This window comes from Tenrec ecaudatus, unplaced genomic scaffold, assembly GCF_050624435.1.
Source record: "Tenrec ecaudatus isolate mTenEca1 unplaced genomic scaffold, mTenEca1.hap1 Scaffold_535, whole genome shotgun sequence".
NCBI classification, from domain to species: Eukaryota; Metazoa; Chordata; class Mammalia; order Afrosoricida; family Tenrecidae; genus Tenrec; species Tenrec ecaudatus.
Genome location: NW_027459450.1, coordinates 1,382,877 through 1,402,712, shown reverse-complemented (window position 1 = coordinate 1,402,712; position 19,836 = coordinate 1,382,877).

The following is a 19,836-nucleotide window of genomic DNA, read 5'->3' as shown; positions in this document are numbered from 1 at the left end:
ATCAAGGATTAGCAGCAGTGACCGGAAGCAGAGAGAGGCTACTTTGATTCTCCTTCAGAGTTCTCAGAAGGAATGAATCTTGCCCACACCTTAATTTTAACCCATTGTCCTTCAGAAAAGTGAGAGAACAAATGCCTGCTGTTTAAGTCACTCGATTGGTAGCCATTTGTTACAGCTACCCAAAAGAACCATTATGGATTGATCTGTAGCCCCCTCAAAATATGTGAGAAATTTGAACCTTGGTGGACATGATCCTGTTTGAAAAGAAGGGAGTTCTTTTGTAATATAAATGAGGCCGTATGGCCACTGGAGATCCCTTCATAGAGGGGTTTAGAAGAGGAGATGGGTCAGTCAGGGTGCGAGGTAGTACCGATGAAGAACACAGCTTTCCCCCAGATCCTGTATGCTTCCTCCCCCCAACTACCATGATCCAAATTCTACCTTGCAGGGCTGGATAGGGCAGAGGTTGTACACTGGTGCATATGGGGGCTGGAGGCACAGGGAATCCAGGGTGGATGATACCTTCAGGACCAAAGGTGTGAGGGGCGATGCTGGGAGAGTGGAGGGTGAGTGGGTTGGAAAGGGGGAACTGATTACGAGGATCCACATGTGACCTCCTCCCTGGGAGATGGACAGCAGAGAAGGGGGGGAAGGGAGACTCGGGATAGAGCAAGATATGACAAAATAACAATGTATAAATTACCAAGGGTACATGAGGGAGGGGGGAGCGGGGAGAGAGAGGAAAAAAAAAAGAGGACCTGATGCAAAGTGCATAAGTGGAGAGCAAATGCTTTGAGAATGATTGGGGCAGGGAATGTGCGGATGTGCTTTATATAATTGATGTATGTATATGTATGGATTGTGATAAGAGTTGTATGAGCCCCTAATAAAATGTAAAAAAAAGAAAATGATTAGGGCAAAGAATGTACAGATGTGCTTTATACAATTGATATATGTATATGTATGGATTGTGATAAGAGTTGTATGAGTCCTAATAAAATGTTAAAAAAAATGAGGCCATATGAGAATAGGCTTGAGCCTAAACCTAAACACTTCTGAGTTAAAGGCCAGGATAGACCCAGTAACACACAGTACGGGGAGAAAGATAGCGAGGAATGCCAAGGAACTTTCTGGTATCCACAAAGAAGGACCCTGACCTAGAGTCGCACCCCAAATTTGAACCTGTAAGCTCCAAAGCAGGGGGAAAAGTGTTTTAAGGCTACTGACTTGTTGGATAATTTTTGGTTAAGGAGATTAAGACAGGAACTTAAGACATCCTCCAATCCTTCCTCTGGCTTCGTTCCATTTTTCTCACATTCAAGAGTCCTCCTAGAGGATTCAGTCAGGTTGTTGTTGTTGTTGTTGTTGTTCAGTGTCATAGGGAGGGTTTGGATTCATTGTGACCATGCATACAACAAAGTCATACACTGCCCGGTCCTGTACCATTCTCACCGTTGTTCTTAAGTTTGAGCCCATTGTTGCAGCCACTGTGTCAATCCCATTTGTTGAGGGCCTTCCTCTTTTTCATTGCCCCTCTACTTTCCAGAACACGATGTCCTGCTCCAGGGACTGATCTCTCCGGACAACATGTCAAAGTTAAGGCGAAGTCTCATTATCCTTGCCCTGAGGAACATTCTGGCTGTACTTCATCCAAGTTAGATGGGTTTGTTCTTTTGGCAGTCCATGGTACATTCATTACTCTTTTACATCACTACTAATCAAATATATCTATTCTTCTTTGGTCTTCCTTATTCAGGTTTCAACTTTCACATGAATATGAGACAGTTGAAAATACCATGGCCTGGGTCAACCCGCCCCAGTCCTCAAAGTAATCTCTTGCTTTTCAACACTTTAAAGAGGTCTCGTGTAGCAGATTTGACTAGTGAAATGTGTCATTTGTTCTCTTCTCTGCTGCTTCCATGAGAATTGATTGTGGATTCAAGCAAGACAAAATCCTTGACAATTTCGATCTTTCCTCCATTTATCATGATGTTATCAATAGGTCCAGTTGTGAGGGTCTAGGCTTTCTTTACATTGAGTCATAATCCAAACTGAAGGCTTTAATCCTTCATCTTCATCAGCACGTGAATCAAGTCCTTCTCATTTTCAGCAAAATTGTGTCATCTGTATAATGCAGGTTGTTAATAGGCCTTCCTCCAACCTGATGCTCCATCAGGCACTACCCCTTAATGAGTTTAGGTCATGAAGGATAGTCCTCCATAGGCACATTGATTATTACACTACCACCCTCACATAATAAATTCAGAGAGAGAAAATTTCCCCAAAGCAATGGAAAGCTTACTAGAGAAGTGGAGGGTGCTAAAAGCCAAAGGTGACACAAACTGGAAATCAATACTAGTTTTCAATACCTGCAGTCATCTAATAGTTCACTGCACTATCTAAGGAAAGGTGAGGAGAACTGGGGCAATTCCATTAAAAAAAAGACAATGCAGGGTATATAAGTCCGTCATTCCTCTGGAGAAGAAAAACACATAGTTGGGTTGTAGAGCTTTGTTTGCTAATCAACCGAATGTAGTTGTAAGGCAGGGGTGTGTGTGTGTGTGCGTGCATGTGTGTGTGTGTTGAAGGTAGGGGCTTGGCATTCTATTTCATAGCCAGGAGAAAGATGAGCCTCTTCCCATATCTTTTGCTCTGTGGCAAGTTACTGATCTACAAGGAACTTTTATTTGACAAGGACATTGCCGAGCAAAAAACGGGAAGCTTGTGTTCATCTCTGCTGAGAGGTGGAGTCAAAGAGATGGGCTTTATGACAGACACCCTGATCGTGCAACCAAACTATGAAATGGCCTCATACATTCAACACACATTTGCTGCACCTTCCCAGTGTGCTGCCCAGATATTACCAGGCAGAGTGTTTTATGGGCAGCATTTTAGAGTTAGGCAGGCAGAGGGAGTGTCTTTGTGGGTGTTGCCTTTACCAGTCCTTGGATTGTTCTGGGACAGGCATGTCTTTTTCCTCTAAAGTAACTGATTGCGTGTAAAGAAGGAGTCTCCTCAGTAAGACGGGTTGAACCAAACCCAACCTATGACAATCATCTCAATTGGAACACATAGCGACCCTATACAAATACCTGTAGGGTTTCCAAGTTTGTAACTCTTTTGGGGGGGTCAACTACCATATCCTTCTCTTGCAGAACCACTACAGAGTTGAGTGTTGTGTTAGCAGCTGAATGCTTAATCACTGTGCCCATTTTGTTTGCTGAGCCGCCCTCAAAACACTGAACAGGTTTTCTGGGTACCAAGCATGTCCACTTCTATATCATGCCTAGGGTGTTTTCTCCAAGTTGATAGGAGGTGCAAATCAGTTACTAGGGGTTTGGCAGAGTCAGTATGGAAACTGGGAGGGTGTGTGAAATTTGAACCAGAATGGAACAATTCCAAGACACTTCCTAGGGATTCCTGGCATATAATATGCAAATGATAGTCAAGATATATAACTGTGTCTCTGTTCTTGGTTCTGTCAGTACCTGGTGTGGCCACAAAGGAGAAACCTGGTCTCCTGCTATTTTGAGCATCTAGTGTGAATGACAGGAGATAAGTCACATGCTAATGAACCCTGGTGGTGTAGTAGTTAAGCACCATGGTGCCCGGCTATCAAAGCATATAGCGTCTGGGGTCTTAAAGGCTGGAAGATAAACAGGGGGCCATGTAGATAAGAAACAACAAAGTCCACATGAAAAAAGCACACCAGCCTACACCAACATGATCGCTGAAGACAAAGCGGGTGCATAAGCACATGTGAGCATGTTTTCTTGATGTGCACTCACCCTTTACATACAACTCTCTTATACATACGTGTTTCTGTGGATTTGTTTCTCGAATGCACCCAGACTAACATAAGCAGCGTGGAACGCATTTTAGAAGCCTAGACAAGGGCAGGGCAGGATATTCAGAGGGACTGGATCCAGAATTAGAGAGGAAGGAGCCCTGGTGGCAAAACGGGCTGCTAGCTCCCTGTCCCAAGGGGGACAATGAGACTGCTGGCTCCCATGAACATTTACAGTCTTGAAAACTCCATACAGGGTCACTGTGGTTGGAATCCACTGGACGGCAGTGACCTTTTGGGATTGAAGGTGGAAGCCACCAATGACTTCCTGCCATTGAGCCAAGGAGCCTCCGGAGAGTGTGTGAACTTCTGGAATGCAGTGAACAACCTCTGCACATCTGCTTTTCGTGCTGCCCAAGTCATGCCCTTGGCCTTTGCTTAAACATATTCATCCAGAAGTGAACCATCACAGCTGCTCCCTCGGGAAGCTGGGGGCTGAGCTCTCTGGTTCCACTCTGTCAGCATTTCTGGTCCGGGTACCTCCCCTCTGCCCCGGCACAGGCAATGTGCTTTTGGAAGCTGTGCTCCCTGGGTAGTGGGTGTGATTTGCCTCCTCTGGCCTAACATGATGAATGCTGAGAGGGGGTGGATACTAGGGGGTTAAACTCCCTGAACTTTACCTAGCCCAGGGGAAAACTTATTATTTAAAGTAAGCTTTAGACAGAATCTTTAGAAAGAGAAATGGTTAACTTTATGTACACAATTACTCCCCAACACATAGGCTCAACCTCATAGGCTGTGGATGACCTTGAGCAGGTGCTCAGTCACAATGGGTTTCTATCAGGATTGAGAGTTCAGCTCTCTCAACTCTCCAACTGGTTATTGGCACCATAGTCTCGTTTCTATTTTTGTATTTACTTTGTTTTGAGGGGGGAAAGACTCCCAATCCAACTATATTTTATTAGGAACTCCTTTGCTAAGTTTTACACAAGAAAAAGGCACAAACTGCTGTTCTGGATGAAGGAGAGCATCCGCATGAGGCCACAATGGTGTCGGAAGGACCCACAGCCACAGTGACTTAAATAAAATGACACCCATTCTGTCCTGCTGACTCTGACTCATAGTGACTCTGTGTAGGGATCCTGAAGTTGCTACCTTTACAGGAAGCAATAACCTCATCTTTCTCCTGTGGAATGACTAGTGGCTTTGAACCAGCGACCTTGCTCTTAATAGTCCAACACTATCCAGCATTACCACCTGGGCTCCTGAAAACTTAAATAAGACATAGAAAACAAACAACTTTGTCACAAAATTGTGACTGAAGACAGATCAACTCATGGAGTTTCAGGAGGGCCTGTGAGAGCATGAGCGGGACCTTCATTGGGATGTGCACACTACCGTATATCGTTGAGTGTGGCCCGGGGAGTGGATGCAAGCACACTGCTTGAGGGACAAGCTTTCCACTGCCAGTCAGCAGTAAGAAAGAACTCAATGGTGGCTGAATCTGTGGCCCCTCAAAATGGATGTAGGGTCTCCACATAGACTCTCACTGTGAGCCACAGCCTATTGCTCAAAATTTAAGCTCAAATACGACTTAAACGCCAAACATTCTGTTTCCTTAAAATAGGGTACTGCCAGGAACAGCTAGAAGTCTGCATGACCTATCAGATCTCAATGCCGATCTCAAATCACTTCACATGATCCATTCTACCAGGCATGTCAAGGACAACTAGAGGTCTGCATGAGCGAGCCCAAATCGCCTCCTCACTTACCCATTCCAGAGGCTGTGCCTGTATAACCTATCGACTAACACATTCCCATATGCCGTGGTTATGAAACCAACCATCATGCTGGAATAAGGACCAATCACAATGCAAGGGTCAGGGTCAATGGGAAAGCAAAATAGGGGCTGAGGGGAGCCAAGAGGGGTCGCTTCACTCAATCCCTAAACCTGATCTAATGTCACTAGACTGGGGTCTTCCTCACATCTCAAGGGCACCCGATTCATGATTGAAGTGAATTGTGCTTATTCAATCTTTGTTCTGCTTGCTGTCCTGCTGTGCTGCATCCTCTTCTTGCTTTTTTGTGCATGGCTCCCTCTGTTGTGGTGACAAATGGCTTGAGAGGGATTTGACATAGGGAGAAAGCCCACCCACATCAACTGTCACCAGAAGCAGACACTAAGTCCATTTCTCTCACCTCACAGAACTATGCACACCAGACACTGGTAGGGCTGTCTGGGAGGGGAACACTTAGTGCAGTGGTTCTCAACCTGTGGGTTGCGACCCCTTTGGGAGTCATATGACCCTTTCACAGGGCTCACCCAATTCATAACTGTAGCAAAATTACAGTGATGAAGTAGCAAGAAAATCATTTAATGGTTGGGGGAGGGGGGCATCACCACAACAAGAGGACCTGTATTAGGAAGGTTGAGAACCACTGCCCGAGTGTGTTTAGGACTTTGCTGCCCTCAAGGTCATCAGACATTCCTGATGGCAGAGCCACTGCAGGAAGCCCTTCTGGGAAATGCCCTGAAGACAGGTCTCAACCAACTCCACCCTCACCCTCTGAGATCCTAATCATAGGACGCATGGAAATGCTCCCTGCCTCTTCGAAGGCTGTAAGTCCATGGGAGCAGAAAGCCTCCTCTTTCTCCCTTGGAGTGGTGGCTGGTGAGTTCAAACTGCTCACTTTCTGGCTAACATAACCCACAGACCAGCTCCCCCTGAGCTCAGTTTGGTTTGCCGCACAGCACACATTGTTTGGAACCTTCTGAAATAGCTATGCACATGTGCAGGTTGGGGGGATTTCGCACAAGATGCAGTTTTCCACCCTCTCTTGGCAAAAATAATTTTTGCAAAAGGCTTGTATTCTCTTCTGGATCTGAGTAGCAGCTACTCTCATGAAGTCATAGCACATACATTCATGCTACAGTCCTCCCAACTCCCTAATGTCTTACGCCGAGTCTGCTCCATGCTTTTCTGTGTCCTACATGGCAGCTGTAGGCACCCAAGGCATGGGCTCTGCAGCCTGGGTCCAAATCTCTCCTTCCCACTTCCTCACTGTGTGGTCCTAGGCTCATGACTTTAGAGTTGTATGAGCCCCTAATAAATTGTTAAAAAAAAATGATCCTCAATTCTATCTGAATCCTTGCCATAGCTCCAAGTTGCCTTAATAAACACGAGCAAGAAAAGTACCTCTGGCAGCAGACCGTTCAGGTTCAAATCCAGGCTCTCTAACTTATTGACTATGTGACCTTGGGCAAACCTGGACCTCTCTGTACTTCCAAAGATTCACTTTCCAAAAGGGAAGTCATAAGCCAACTTTTCTTATTCCTCACTGGGTTGCTTTGAAGATGAAATGAGACATCTGTCTAAAAATGCTTCTGACCATCCCTTGGTTCTCAGAGCTCCACAAATGCTATGGATTATTGTTATAAGATTATGAATGATTTTTTCCAAGGGTAGTGCAAAGATTAACATCAGTGCTACTTCTCTCTGACAAAATATCAATCCAAATTTCTAAATAGCAGGGTCTGAACGGATGCGCTGTTAACAGCATCTTGCTTTTCTCCCATCACTTGTCACAGTAAATCTGATAAGAAATGCTGGGCTAGGGCCTGCAGCCAAGCCCCTCACTGGCAGCGTGCAGGACCTCAGGTTGTTGGCAGGCCAAGGGGCATCACAATGGCAAGAGGAGACTCCACAAAGAGCCCCTGATTCCTCCCCCACGCACCCCTTCCCCACGTTCAGGGTTAAACGTCAAAATACTATTTTTTGTCACCTGGTGAAATAATGAGCCCCCCATTCCCGTTGCCTTGGTATCATCAGAGCGCAACAGCCACGTGGGGTAATCGCTGTCTCCGTGTTAATGCTGCTCAGTTCAAACATTTTCACAGGCCCTGGCGAAATGAAACCCGTGCTTACTACCTAGGTGGAGTTTGAGGCGATTCAGCCCATTTGCTTCTGCTGAAGAGGCTACCTCAGAAAAACAGGAAATTAAAACATAGAGGGTGCCATTGACATTAGGTTTCTCATTTTCTTCCTTTCTTCCCTACCTTCCTTTCTTCTTCTTGCCCTTCTCTTTCTCTTTTCTTCCTTCCCTCCCTTTGCTCACGTCTTCCTGCCTGCCTTCACCTTCCATCTTCCCTCCCACACTCCTCCATTTCTTCTTCGCTCCTCTCTCCCCACCGCCACCTTTCTCCTTTCCTTCACTGCCTTTTCCCTTCAGCCTCCCAGTCTCCCTCCTTCACTCTCTCCCTTTGCTCCTTCCTTTCCCCACCTTGTTTTGATCCAGTGATTTGTACTCCTTTCTTCCTCTCATCCCACCCATCCCCATTGCTGGAGAAACATCAGTTCCTTGTGGTGCTGGTTTCTTGGCGCCAGACCCTGTTCTTTGGGTGTTCACAAGTCTGTGTCCTGTGTGCAAACATAAGACAGACATATGATCAGGGTTGGACAGAAGATGGGATTTGACAGGTGTACTGCATCCCAAATCTCCAGGAGGCAAAGGTAAAGTCAGGCTCCTGCCTTTAAGGTTATGTCTCCCATTGTAACTGCATCCCACAGAGGCTCCTGCCTCCTGGCAACCTGAGGCCTGCTGCCTGCCTTCCTCTAGCTCCTGGGGAATTGGGGCAGCAGTGGCAAGAACAACAAAAATCCCCAGGAGTTGACAAGAAGGGAGGCTGCCTTGCTCGAGAGATGGCCCCTTCACCCACCTGCATGTTGTTGAGATGCAGGTTCTCATCCCTGTGGCTGGGCAAGAAACGCCCCCTCCCCAAACGCAGTGGCTTCAAACAAGGACCATCATCGTGTGGTTGCTGGGAGGCCACTGGGTGGTGCTTGGAGTCTCCCATGAGTTGGCAGTCACATGGGAGCTGGGGCAGGGGCCTCTGGTGACTCCAGTGCCTACATGTGCACTCAGAGGGCTGGAAGCTGAAGCTGGGTGCTTAGCTGGGTTGTTGGTTGGAGTGTCTCCACGTGGCCTTTCCAGGCGGCTCAGGCTTCTTTCAGCATAGTGTCCGGGTGCTGAGAAGTGTCCTGAGAGGTAGCACGTGGAGGCTGGACATTCTAAGGGTGAGCACTCAAGAAGAAGTCTTTGAAGGGATTTTTCAGAAGCTGTGAAGCACTTTGTGGGAGGGAAGGGGGTTGCCCAAACTATATGTCACAGTGTCATCTTCTCCATAATCTATTGGTCACAGAGGTCATGGAACATCCCAATTTAAGGGGAAAGGGCATAGACTCTACCTTCCTATAGGTAACCTGTCAAGGAATTTGGGGGTCACATACGAAGACTGGGAGACCCTGGGTGGCACAAATGGTTAAGGACTCAACGTATCAAGAGGTGGGCAGCTGCACCCCTCAGAAGAAATAACTAATGGCCTGCTTCTAGAAGCCCACAGGCTTGAGAATCCTGTGATGTGTAGTTTCTCCCTGGCACCCAGGGGGTCCTCGGGAACCAGAACCAACATAACAGCAATGGGTTGGGTTTTTGTTGGTTTTGTTTGGGCTAATATTAAAACGACTAGTATGAAATTATATATGTATTGTGTTTAACTCTCAGGACTCTGATTATGCTGAAGTTGAACAAAACCGTCTGCCTCTTCTATGAACACCAGCCGATGGAGGCAAAGGGTGAGGGTCTAGAGGAAGAATGAATGTCCCATTCCCGTCCTTATGTTTCAGTTGTCCTTAAAGGGCACAGGGGACAAACCAGACGTCTTTGATATGATTTTAGCCTAATGATGTGCTAGTATGATGATGAGCAGCCTGAAAAGTGGTTTTAACTAATGTGAGCCAATATTTGAAAAGTTGACGATTTCACATCGAATTTTATATTCTCAGCATCTCAGTTACAAACAGAAAATCAGGCCTTAAAATCCTTGCATTTCCCCAAGGCAACAACAGTCTGGAGCTAGAATTTGAATGTCCCCTGTGGATGAGCTGACACGTGCCTGTTAACCACAGTCCCCATCCATCCCTATTGCCCCCAAAACAGAGGTTGGCTACAAGTATCCTTTATCTATATGGCTAAATAGGTTAGTTAGTTTGGATTGGGATGCTAGTTTTTCCTGTTTTGTTTTGCTTACTTTTGATTTTTTGGGGGGCTAGGAAATTGCGTGTATTTTGGTACCATGTCTTCCAAAGCGAGAAAACCAAACCCAGTAAGCCAAGAAGGTCAAACAGTCTAGATTAATGATGAAAGGAGGAGCCCTGTTGGTGAGGTAGATTATGAGTTGGACTTCTAACTGCAACATCAGAAGTTCGAAACTCCCCCCACCCCCACTCCACAGGAGAAAGATGAGATTTTCTACTCCTGTAAGATTTACAGCCTTGGAAACCCACAGGGGCAGTTCTATACTCTGTCCAAAGGGTTGCTATATGTCAGAATTGATTCCAGGGTAGTGAGGTTGTCTTGATTGATATAAATAATTTTTGGTGAGTATTGAAAAAACCAGTCAATATTATTTTTAATACACATCAAAGAAGGTCCACATTAATTGTTCCCACAACCCTGCCACATTCTTTCTTTATTCCCTTGCCTCCCACTCTGCTTTCTTCCTCCCTATGGTCTTTTATCTCATTCATTTTCTTTCAAGGGTTAGCCGAGGAGTGGGAAAGGCTGACTAATTCTTAACCAAAAGACTAAATTGGTTTTATTGTTGGTGTTATTACTTGGGTTAAATTTTTTTCTTTTCTCTTCTTCTATTGGTTTGTGTCATGTAACCCAGAAAATGGGGAAACATTTGGAACATCAAAACACTATCCTTTCTCAGTAGACTACAAGCATTAAAGGCAACAGAGATAAATACTCCAATAATAACAATAACATACAAGGATAGCTAGAGAGATAAATAGATAGATAGAAAAACCACAAAATCTGAGCAGTTGTGGGAAGGGGAATGGGAATAGCCCCATGAATAAATATAGGTTTGCCAGAGAATAGTTCTATATACATATTAGCATATACTACAAATATGACCATGAATATAATAGTGCATCCAGGAGGCATAGTTAGGAAATGTCTTAGCTAGAACAAAACCCCTTGAGGGAGCGTGTCCTAAATATCGGGGATCAGGAACATAGCTCTGAGAGACCTCAAGATCAATTGGTACAAACTAGCTCACAAAGACAATGTTCTATATCCATCAGGGAAGTGACTGGGGTCTTCAAAAGCTAGTGAGTAGCAAACTAAAAGTCGGTTCTTGGTCTCACCCTATGTGTTGGACAGGGTTCTCTAGAGAGACAAAACCATATTGCTAGTAATTATATATAAATATATTTTTAAAGCTAGATATGCAATACAAGAAATGAACCACTAAATTAATTACAGATAGATAACACAAGAAACTAACAGTTAAATTATAAAACAGTGAGACACTAGCAGTCCTTTAAGGCTTGAGAGCCGCCAGTTGCCAGTCCCTTTCTGTAGAGAGAGCTGGGCTATATATACCCAGGCAGCAAACAGCAAGGCAAGTCACCAACTGTCACCAACTGTCGGTCCCCAGCTCCAGAGACGAACATTCCAATCCTGTGGGATTAAATGGACCTCAACTTACAGCGACAGAGTCCACAAGCTAGGCATCCCACAGGTAGTGTACCCCTTTAAATTGAGGCATAGAACAAGCAAGGCGAGGCTCACGAAGCCATTTATCCCTCTGCCCTTCGATTAATCCTACTTGTGTTTATCGGCCAGGCTGGCACAATAAACTATTGCACCCTGTCTGGAGCGAATAACATTGAAGAAGCTCAAGATGCCTGGCAACAATTAGTCCAAATCAGTAATGGACTATGCGTACCTCAGCCTCTATGATGCTAAGGTCAGAAGAACTAAATGGTGCCTGCCTATGACAAACAGCTGCTCTGAAAGGGATCGTGGTACATGGTCCTAGATAGAGTGGGGAGTAATGTGTAAGAAAACTGAAAGTCATACTACTACTACCAATAGTAATAATAATAATGGTAAAAGATGAGGTTTATTGGTTAGATAGACTAGTGAGATCCCCACTACTATGGTCCTTCATCACCCTTCAGGTCTGGAACTGAATTCAACCCCCTGAAAAATAGACAGGTTTATAAAGTGAACCTTATGAGAAAAGATTGCAGCCCTCAGTATGGATTACAACTCAATGTCAAGAAGACACACATCCTCACAACTTGATCAATAGGTACCATGATAAATGGAGAAGTTTGTTGTTTTTTTTTACTTGTTGTTATTTGTTGAAGTTGTCACGGATTTTTTGTCTTGATGAGGTCTATAATCAATGCTCTTGGAAGCTGCAATCATGAGATCAAATGACGCATTCCATATGGATACATTTGGTGCACAATACGTCTGTAGAGTGCTAAAAAGCAAGGATGTTACTTTGAGGACTAAGGTGCACCTTACCCAAGCCATAGTAATTTAAATTGCCTCATAAGTATGTGAAAGTCAGACATTGAATAAGGAAGGCTGAAGAAGAATTGATATGTCTGAATTGTGGTGCTGGTGAAGAATATTGAAAGTAACATGGACTGCCAAGGGAACAAACAGATCTGTCTTAGAAGAAGTATGGTCAGAGGGCTCCTTAAAGGCAAGGATGGTGAGACTTCCTCTCACATACTTTGGTCATGTTATTAAGAGAGACTAGTCCCTGGAGAAGGACATCATGCCAGGTGAAGTAGAGGGACAGTGAAAGAGAGGAAGCCCCTTAAGGAGATGGATTGACAGTGACTGAAACAAGGGGCTCAAGCTTGGGAACAATTAGGAGAATTATTCAGGGCTAGGTAGTGTTTCTGTCTGTTTGGCATAGGGTCAATGTGGGTTGCAACTGGCTCAATGGCACCTGATAAGAACAACTACACCAAAATGAATCATAGCACTGAGGAGCACACATTCCTCAGAACCATTAACCATTCAAAAGCAAATAGGCAGTATTTGCCCAAGGCCAAATTCAAAAGGCAGGCAAGGTTAGGGGAGAAGGGTGAATGAAAACAGGAAGCAGAGTTTCAATGGCATGAGTGATATTACATTGCAGGAGATTGTCATCAATGTCACATAACAAAACGTGTATAAATTGTTACGTGCAAAGCTGATTTTCTCTGTAAACCTTAACCCACCTTACAATAAAAAGTTTCTTTTTTTAAAACAAAGACACCATCGTTCATATTATAGACACAGCCAAAGAAAGATCTCCTGGACAATCCTAAAAGGATCTCCCAAATGATTTGGGTAGTTAGCCCTCCCCAGGGAGTTCTACCCATTGAAACGCTGGGCGGTTATGGCTGCAATTATATTTCAGGCCAGAAGAGGCAGCAGAGGCCTGGTTGTTCAAATGCTACAAAACTACCAGACAATGGGCAAACAGTTTCTTTCCACGGACGACTAGCGGCTCTGTCATATCCATGTCTGGTGTTCAACACTTGGCGACAGAATCCAGCCCGCTGGGTTTGGGTGGGGTCTGTTTCTCACCCATGCTTGGCTTGGGATTGTTCTATGGCATCCACAAAGTGGAGTCCTTTCCTTTCTGATGTCCCGAGAAAGCTGTTTTCTCCTTTTTCTCTCTCTGGCCCTCTTCCCAAGAACCCTGGGGTTCACTCTGCTTTCCTCTGGTTGATGTTTCTCAGGCAGTTACTTGACCTCGGTTCATCTACTGCAGGTGACCATTAGCAAGTAACTGTACCGTCCTTGGATGGTATTGTTCATGAGCTAGGCTGCGAACTACGGGTTAAAGGTTTGAGTTCACCCAGAGGTGCCTTCCAAGAAGGGCCTGGTGATATGCCTCTGGAAAAAAACCCACCCCAGCCATGGAAAATTCTAGGGACCGGACTTCTCTAACACACTTGGGCTCTCCATGAGTCCGAGTTGACTCAATGGCAATTGGTTGCTGGTATTCCTGTAAGTAGAAGACAACAATCTTTAAGCAGTCCCTCTTGGATTCATGGGAGGAGGATGGCTTCCTCTGAGAGAACTTCTCAGGGCTCCAAGGGCTCAATGATCTTACAAAAAATGAGAGAAATGATGAGCCTGATGACAGATGATATTGCTATGCAGGCCTCGTTTCAGGATGCTCAAGTTTCCAGGTCTTTCCCTGACTCACAGTGTAGCCCTGTGAGGTTCCAAATAGAAGGGCACCCTTGCTCCCAGGACCTGGAGCCTTGTAGCTGAGCAGAGCAGTCATGATGAGAAAGAGGACCCAAGGGGGAAGTCAGGGGGCTGCTTCACTTGTCTCAGTGTCAAGCAAACAAATGTTTTGGCAGGAAATTTCTCTTCAAGAGTGTTCTGATTTCTTGAAGGAAATATTTTTCTGAACCATTTCCTCAGGGGAAAACCACTCAACTACCTCGGGAAGGAAGATTTTTCTCCTTCCAAGCTTACCAGGCTGTGCTAACTCACAGAGGAGGTGTGACTAGCAGGCAATGAAACTGATTTCCAGACTCCTATGAAAATCAGCAAGTGCTCGGCTGCTAAGTGAAAGGTCGGCAGTTGGAAAACCCCAGCTGCTCTGCAGGAGAAAGTGGTGGCTGACTGTGTCTGACAAGATGACAGCTTTGGAAACCCAATGGGGCAGTTCTCCTCTGTGTTCTACAGTTGCTTTGAGTTGGAGTGGACTTGACAGTGATAGATCTGATCTTTTTCCCCATGAAAATCAACTTTCACGAATACATGTGCATTCATGGATGTCTGTGTCTGCTTTGGCATGCATGTGCACATATGTGCCTATTTGCACGTGGATGAATACGTCTGTGAATGTGGGCGTCTCTATTTACTTTGCCATGTGTGTGCACATGTCTGCCTTTGTCAGTATGCATGCGGGCTCAGGCAGCATAAAGAGATCACAGAGAAACTTGGAGAGAAAGAGAAAAGTAACCTATTTTCTCATGGGTCTCCCATACCTGACGGTCTACTGGCATCCACCGCCACGAAGACCAGAGGTCACTTCATGCCATGTGTCCAGCTGCACATTGCTGGTTGAGGTCAGTCACCAGGGAGGCAAGTGAGACTGGCCTCGCCAACCTACCACCCACCTGCAGGAGTGATTCCCACCATCTGTCCTGGAGCCCCTCCCACCTTACTCAGCCTCCCTAGACCTTGAGTGAAAGGCGTTTCCAACGTTTTTACATAAAGATTTCTGAGATTGACTGAAGAAATGATTTCATTTGACAAAACAAGAAGCTTTGAATTTAAAGATTTGAGGCAAGTGCCCTTCAGAGAGGGGGACACAGGACGGGGCCATGCTCCCTTCCGGTATGCACAGGGGTTGCTATGAGTTGGAACCAACTTGATGAGCACCTGCCAGCAACAACAACAACCAGAAGTTGTCCAAACTTCTGTGGCCTCAACTCGGAAATGAGAATATTATTATTGCCTCCTAGAAAGAACTCAAGGTATGTACAATTGGTTAATAGGCGTTTGGAAAGTGAGTACATTAAGTGGACTGATGACATTGATAAGGCAATAAGAAACTGAGAAGGCTTCACTAACAGGTGCTTTCACATCTGTAACCAGTAGATTCCTTCCTTCTTCATCTCTTGCCATCTTAATCAGCTCCCACACTTTCCAGGCAGCTTGAGGGATTAAATGTTCAGTCTGATCCTAGTATAAGCCTCAGCCTCAGAATCAGAGGCTTTACCTGAGGTTTGAGGAGCTATACTGGGAATGAGGGAGAGTAACCTGTCTTTTCTATTGCTCTCCTATCGCTCCCTCTTCCCTAGCCCTTCCCTGTCTCTGGGCCTGCCTTTCCTCCCTAGAGCATTGGCTTCCGGGAGAAGGGGATGGAAACAATGAGCACAATGAGCACATTCCTGACCAGGCCTCTTACCATGCTATGTTCCAACCCTCTCTTGGAAGGGCCTCCACGAAGTCCTCTTATGTCATCTCACAATAACTTGTTAGATACCATTGAGTGAGCTCCTGACTCATAGCAAAAGTACACACAAGAGATTGAAGCACCACCTGGTCCTGCACCGTCCTCACAATGGTCCTTGTGTGTGAGCCCATGGTTGCAGCAGTGTGGAGGAGATCCTGTCCAAGAAGGCTGCCAGTGGGTGGGAGGGGCTGCAGCTTTCAGAGACTTTGGAGGATGCCAAGGTGGATAGTTCACGGCGTATCATATGAGGTCAGCCAGCGGGCCTTGGGGCCCCTTCCCATTATCCATAGATATATGAAATAAATGGAGGCCCTCAGCAAGATGGGCTGCAGACACCTCCAGGACTCACTTGATCCTTGGCAAGCTCCCTTAGCCTTAGGACACCACCTGCTGGAACTGTGGCTTTGCTGCCTCTCCTGGCTCTCAACTTCCCTCCTAGAGGACTCCAGCCACCCTTCTCCTTCCAGATCCTTCCAGCAGGAGGCAGATATTGGTCTCTATGCTTTTGCATGTGGCCAGTTTTCTAGGGACAGATCAGCCTCTCCCAAGAATTTGGGTTCACCAGAGTGAGCGTGCCCACAAGTCTGCAGAGCGTACGGCCAGGCCTCTGAAGAGAGAACTGCTGGAAGATTTGCCCCTTTTCAAAAGCGCTAATTCCACAGTTGAGAGCTCGTCTCCTGGGGACTCAGCTTGAGTCTCAAGGAGCACATCCCCTTTGACACTGCTGGCAACTCGAGGTGCTGTGGGTCATTTTCTTGCCTTTGAGGAGTGCAAGGGAAATGCTACAATATGTCCCTTCACATGAACCACCAATCCTTATCTGGAGAACTCTCTGAGATGACAGGGATGAGAGGGAGATGTTCCTGGGGCAAGCTTTCACCTGCACATCTCTCAGGTGAGTCAAACATTTGACCCCCAAAAGTTGAGTATGATGGTGAGAGTTCAGGCTGGGAGATAGAGTGTCTGGGTTCAAATCAAGAGACTGCACATCTCAACTCCCATGGTTCTCCTGCATAAAACCCAAGCCAAGCAGTTTATCACTTCCCGGCTGAGTATCCTACTGAGGCCAGCTAAACTCATTCTTTGCTGATGACAACGTTGCTTGTACCAAATGGCTTTGCCATGTAGCCCTTAGCAATGGCCAGAAGGGCTGCTCATCAAACCGCAGAGCAGGGCTTCTGGCGCACACGTTAAGAAGGGGGCTATTCACAACAAGGTCAGTAGTTCAGAACCCACTAGCTGTTTCTCTGGAGAAAAACTGTGGCTGTGTGCTTCCATAAAGATGCCCAGCCATGGAACCCCCCTGGAGAGGGCCATGATGAGCTGGAGTGAGCTCTACAGGAGTGGGATTTTTTACTGTGGATGTAATCCCACCTGGGCAGAGATTTTCTTTGTGACTTAAAGAGGCTGTACCTTACACCAATGACTTGGCTGATACAAAAGGATTCAATTCAACACTGAAGCAAACCAACTCCAAAGGAAGAAGGCAGCTGCCATGCAGAGAGCTCCAAGGACCACCAACCATGGAGGTCATTGAAGCCAAAACAAGAATACCGCCCACCAGCCCTCAGCCCCCAGGGATGGACAAAGAGAGCCTGCCCATCAAGCTGGTGCACTGGCATGATGCTGTCAGCCTCCGGTGCTGTGAGAACATTGACTTTGGTGTGTTAAAGGCACCCACTTGCGGTATGTTTGTGATGTCAGCGTGTGGAAACTATGGCAAGCCCCCCCTCCCTGCCTCACAGCAGCAAAGCCTCGGCATTAAAACCCCGTGCCTTCTGTGGCGCTTGCCAGCTGTGAGAGGGCAGGAAATGCCCTTGGCTTTTCTGCTCCTTGTTGCGACCTCCCTCTGAGGCAGGGAGCAGAGGATTTGAGGTTGGAATCTGTTTTGTTTCATCACTACCCTTTGTCATCTCTCTGAACACTTTCATGTGCTCCTCACCAGTGCTTTGCCCTCTCTATCACCAAGCCATGTGCTCTTTAAAACATGCACACACACACACACACACACACACACACACACACCCCTAATGTTCACATTTTGAGGCACATTTGTCTTTAATTCACTAATAATAACAATAATTATTCAAAGCCACTTTACCATCTGAAAAGAAATCTCTATGCATACACTTAGATCATGGATGCCAACTGCCTTCTTAACAACATTTCCCAATGAAATATTCAGCAGCGATTATATTAAGCCTGAAGCTGTTCATCCAGTTTGTGTTAATCAAAACAAAAACAAGAGACGAAGGGATCCAAAAGGACATGTAAGATCATAGACTGAAAGTAGCCCCATCGAGCACCAAAGGCTTGTCCAGAAGGGCAGAGCCACAGGTAAAAGCTATGTCTCTCTGGAGTTGCTGGCATTTAACTAGATGCAAAATGTCAGCGCAGGAAATGGCTTACCCAATGCAAATACTAACAAGGGAGGCATGTGTTCCTGTGTAAATGGAGCTTCAGCCAATCCGGGCCTTCAGGATCCAGCTCCCATCGCAGCATCCACGGGAAGCACCAGGGGAATGTTCCGTTTGCTTATTTTCCCTCTCTTTGCTAAGAAGAAAAAGAGCCTTTGTGGCCTAGTGGCTACAAGTTGGGCTGCTAATTGCTATATCAGCAGTTTGAAACTACCAGCTGCTTTGTGGGAGAAAGATAAGGCATTCTGCTCCCATAAAGAGTTCGAGTCTCAGACACTCACAGGGGCAGTTCTACGCTGCCCTATAAGTTGGCTGTGAGTCAGCATGGATTCGATGACAGTGAGTTTTCTAAGAGTAAGAAGTATCTAGGGGTGTAAACAGTTAATGAGCTCTGCTATTCCCAACCCACTTAGAGGAGCTGTGAAAGAGAAACCTGGCAATCTTCTTCAGAATCCTCGGCCATTGAAAAGTTTATAGAATGTATTGACCTAGGTTGTTAAATAGATCCAGGTATATGGTGGAGCATACAGGGACCAATGTCATAAAACGGGGTGGGGGTGGAAAAAATCTCTGAGACAGATGCAAAAACTGTGAGGGAATGAGTTGTTGAGGCTGGGGGATCAGGACCATCGTCTCTGGGATTTTCAAAGTTCCTGAGCAATCAGGAAAGGGGCAACAGTTGGTCTCTCCCCATCCAGAGGACAGCAGAAGAGGAGAACTGATTGGGCACAATGAATCAATGACTAGTGACTCAAGCAACGATCACCCTCCACCACTGGAGACCAGAAGAACTAGATGGTGCCTAGCTCTCACTATCGACTGCTATGAAAGAGATCACATTAGAAGGGCTTGATTAGAGTAGAAGGGAAATGTGGGGCAAAACTCAAAATCATGATTGTCGCGCGCCAGGTCTCGCCAGCAAGAAAAGACGCACCACAACAGGATTCTTCCACAAGCATTTAATTTTTCATAATGCGGTAAAAGACCCCGAAACCCCAAACTACTGCTGCTTATATATGCTCTATGGGGACGTGCTGTGCCCTGATTGGTGCATTTGCCAAAACCTCATGCATTGATTGGTGAGTTCGCCAGAACCTTTGTTTGCATACTCCAGGGTGGAGTTATGACTACGTCATCTCAGCATCGCGCATGCGCTAAGTGGTTGTTTATCACTTAGTTGGACCACCGCCCTGACTGCCCGGCGCCATCTAGTAATGGCGGCGAGAGCTGCGGCTACCCACATCACGAGAGCTGTGGCTTCCCACATCTCGCGAGAGCTATGGCTTCCCACATCTCCTCCTTTCTTTTTTATTTTAAGCCTAATCCATCGATCAATTCCAGAGCCTCCAGCAGCTCCAAAAGATCAAGATGGATATAAAGTCCATCGATCCATCCCGGAGCCTCCAGCAGCCCCAGGAGATCAAGATGGATATAAAAACCCAAATCTGGTCACCCTAATGTGTGCAATGAGCAAAGCTCCACATGGTGCAAGGGCTGACCAAGATCCAATTTCTGTCACTCTTCCCAGTGCAATGGGACAATTCCCTTGGGGTGCAGGAGCTGACAACTTATAGGGGTTAATTTTCTCTTAACAAAGAAAGCCAAAGATCATGGGAACCACCGCGCTCAATCGCTAAGAGCGCCTGCGTGATGATGACTTTGTCACGTTTTTGCTGGGCTTTAAGCTTGCAGAGCAACCATAGCAACAACACTCCTCCACAGCACATTATTGCAGCAAATGTAAACACCCCCACCCACTCTTTAAAGTAGGAAAAGGCAGTAGA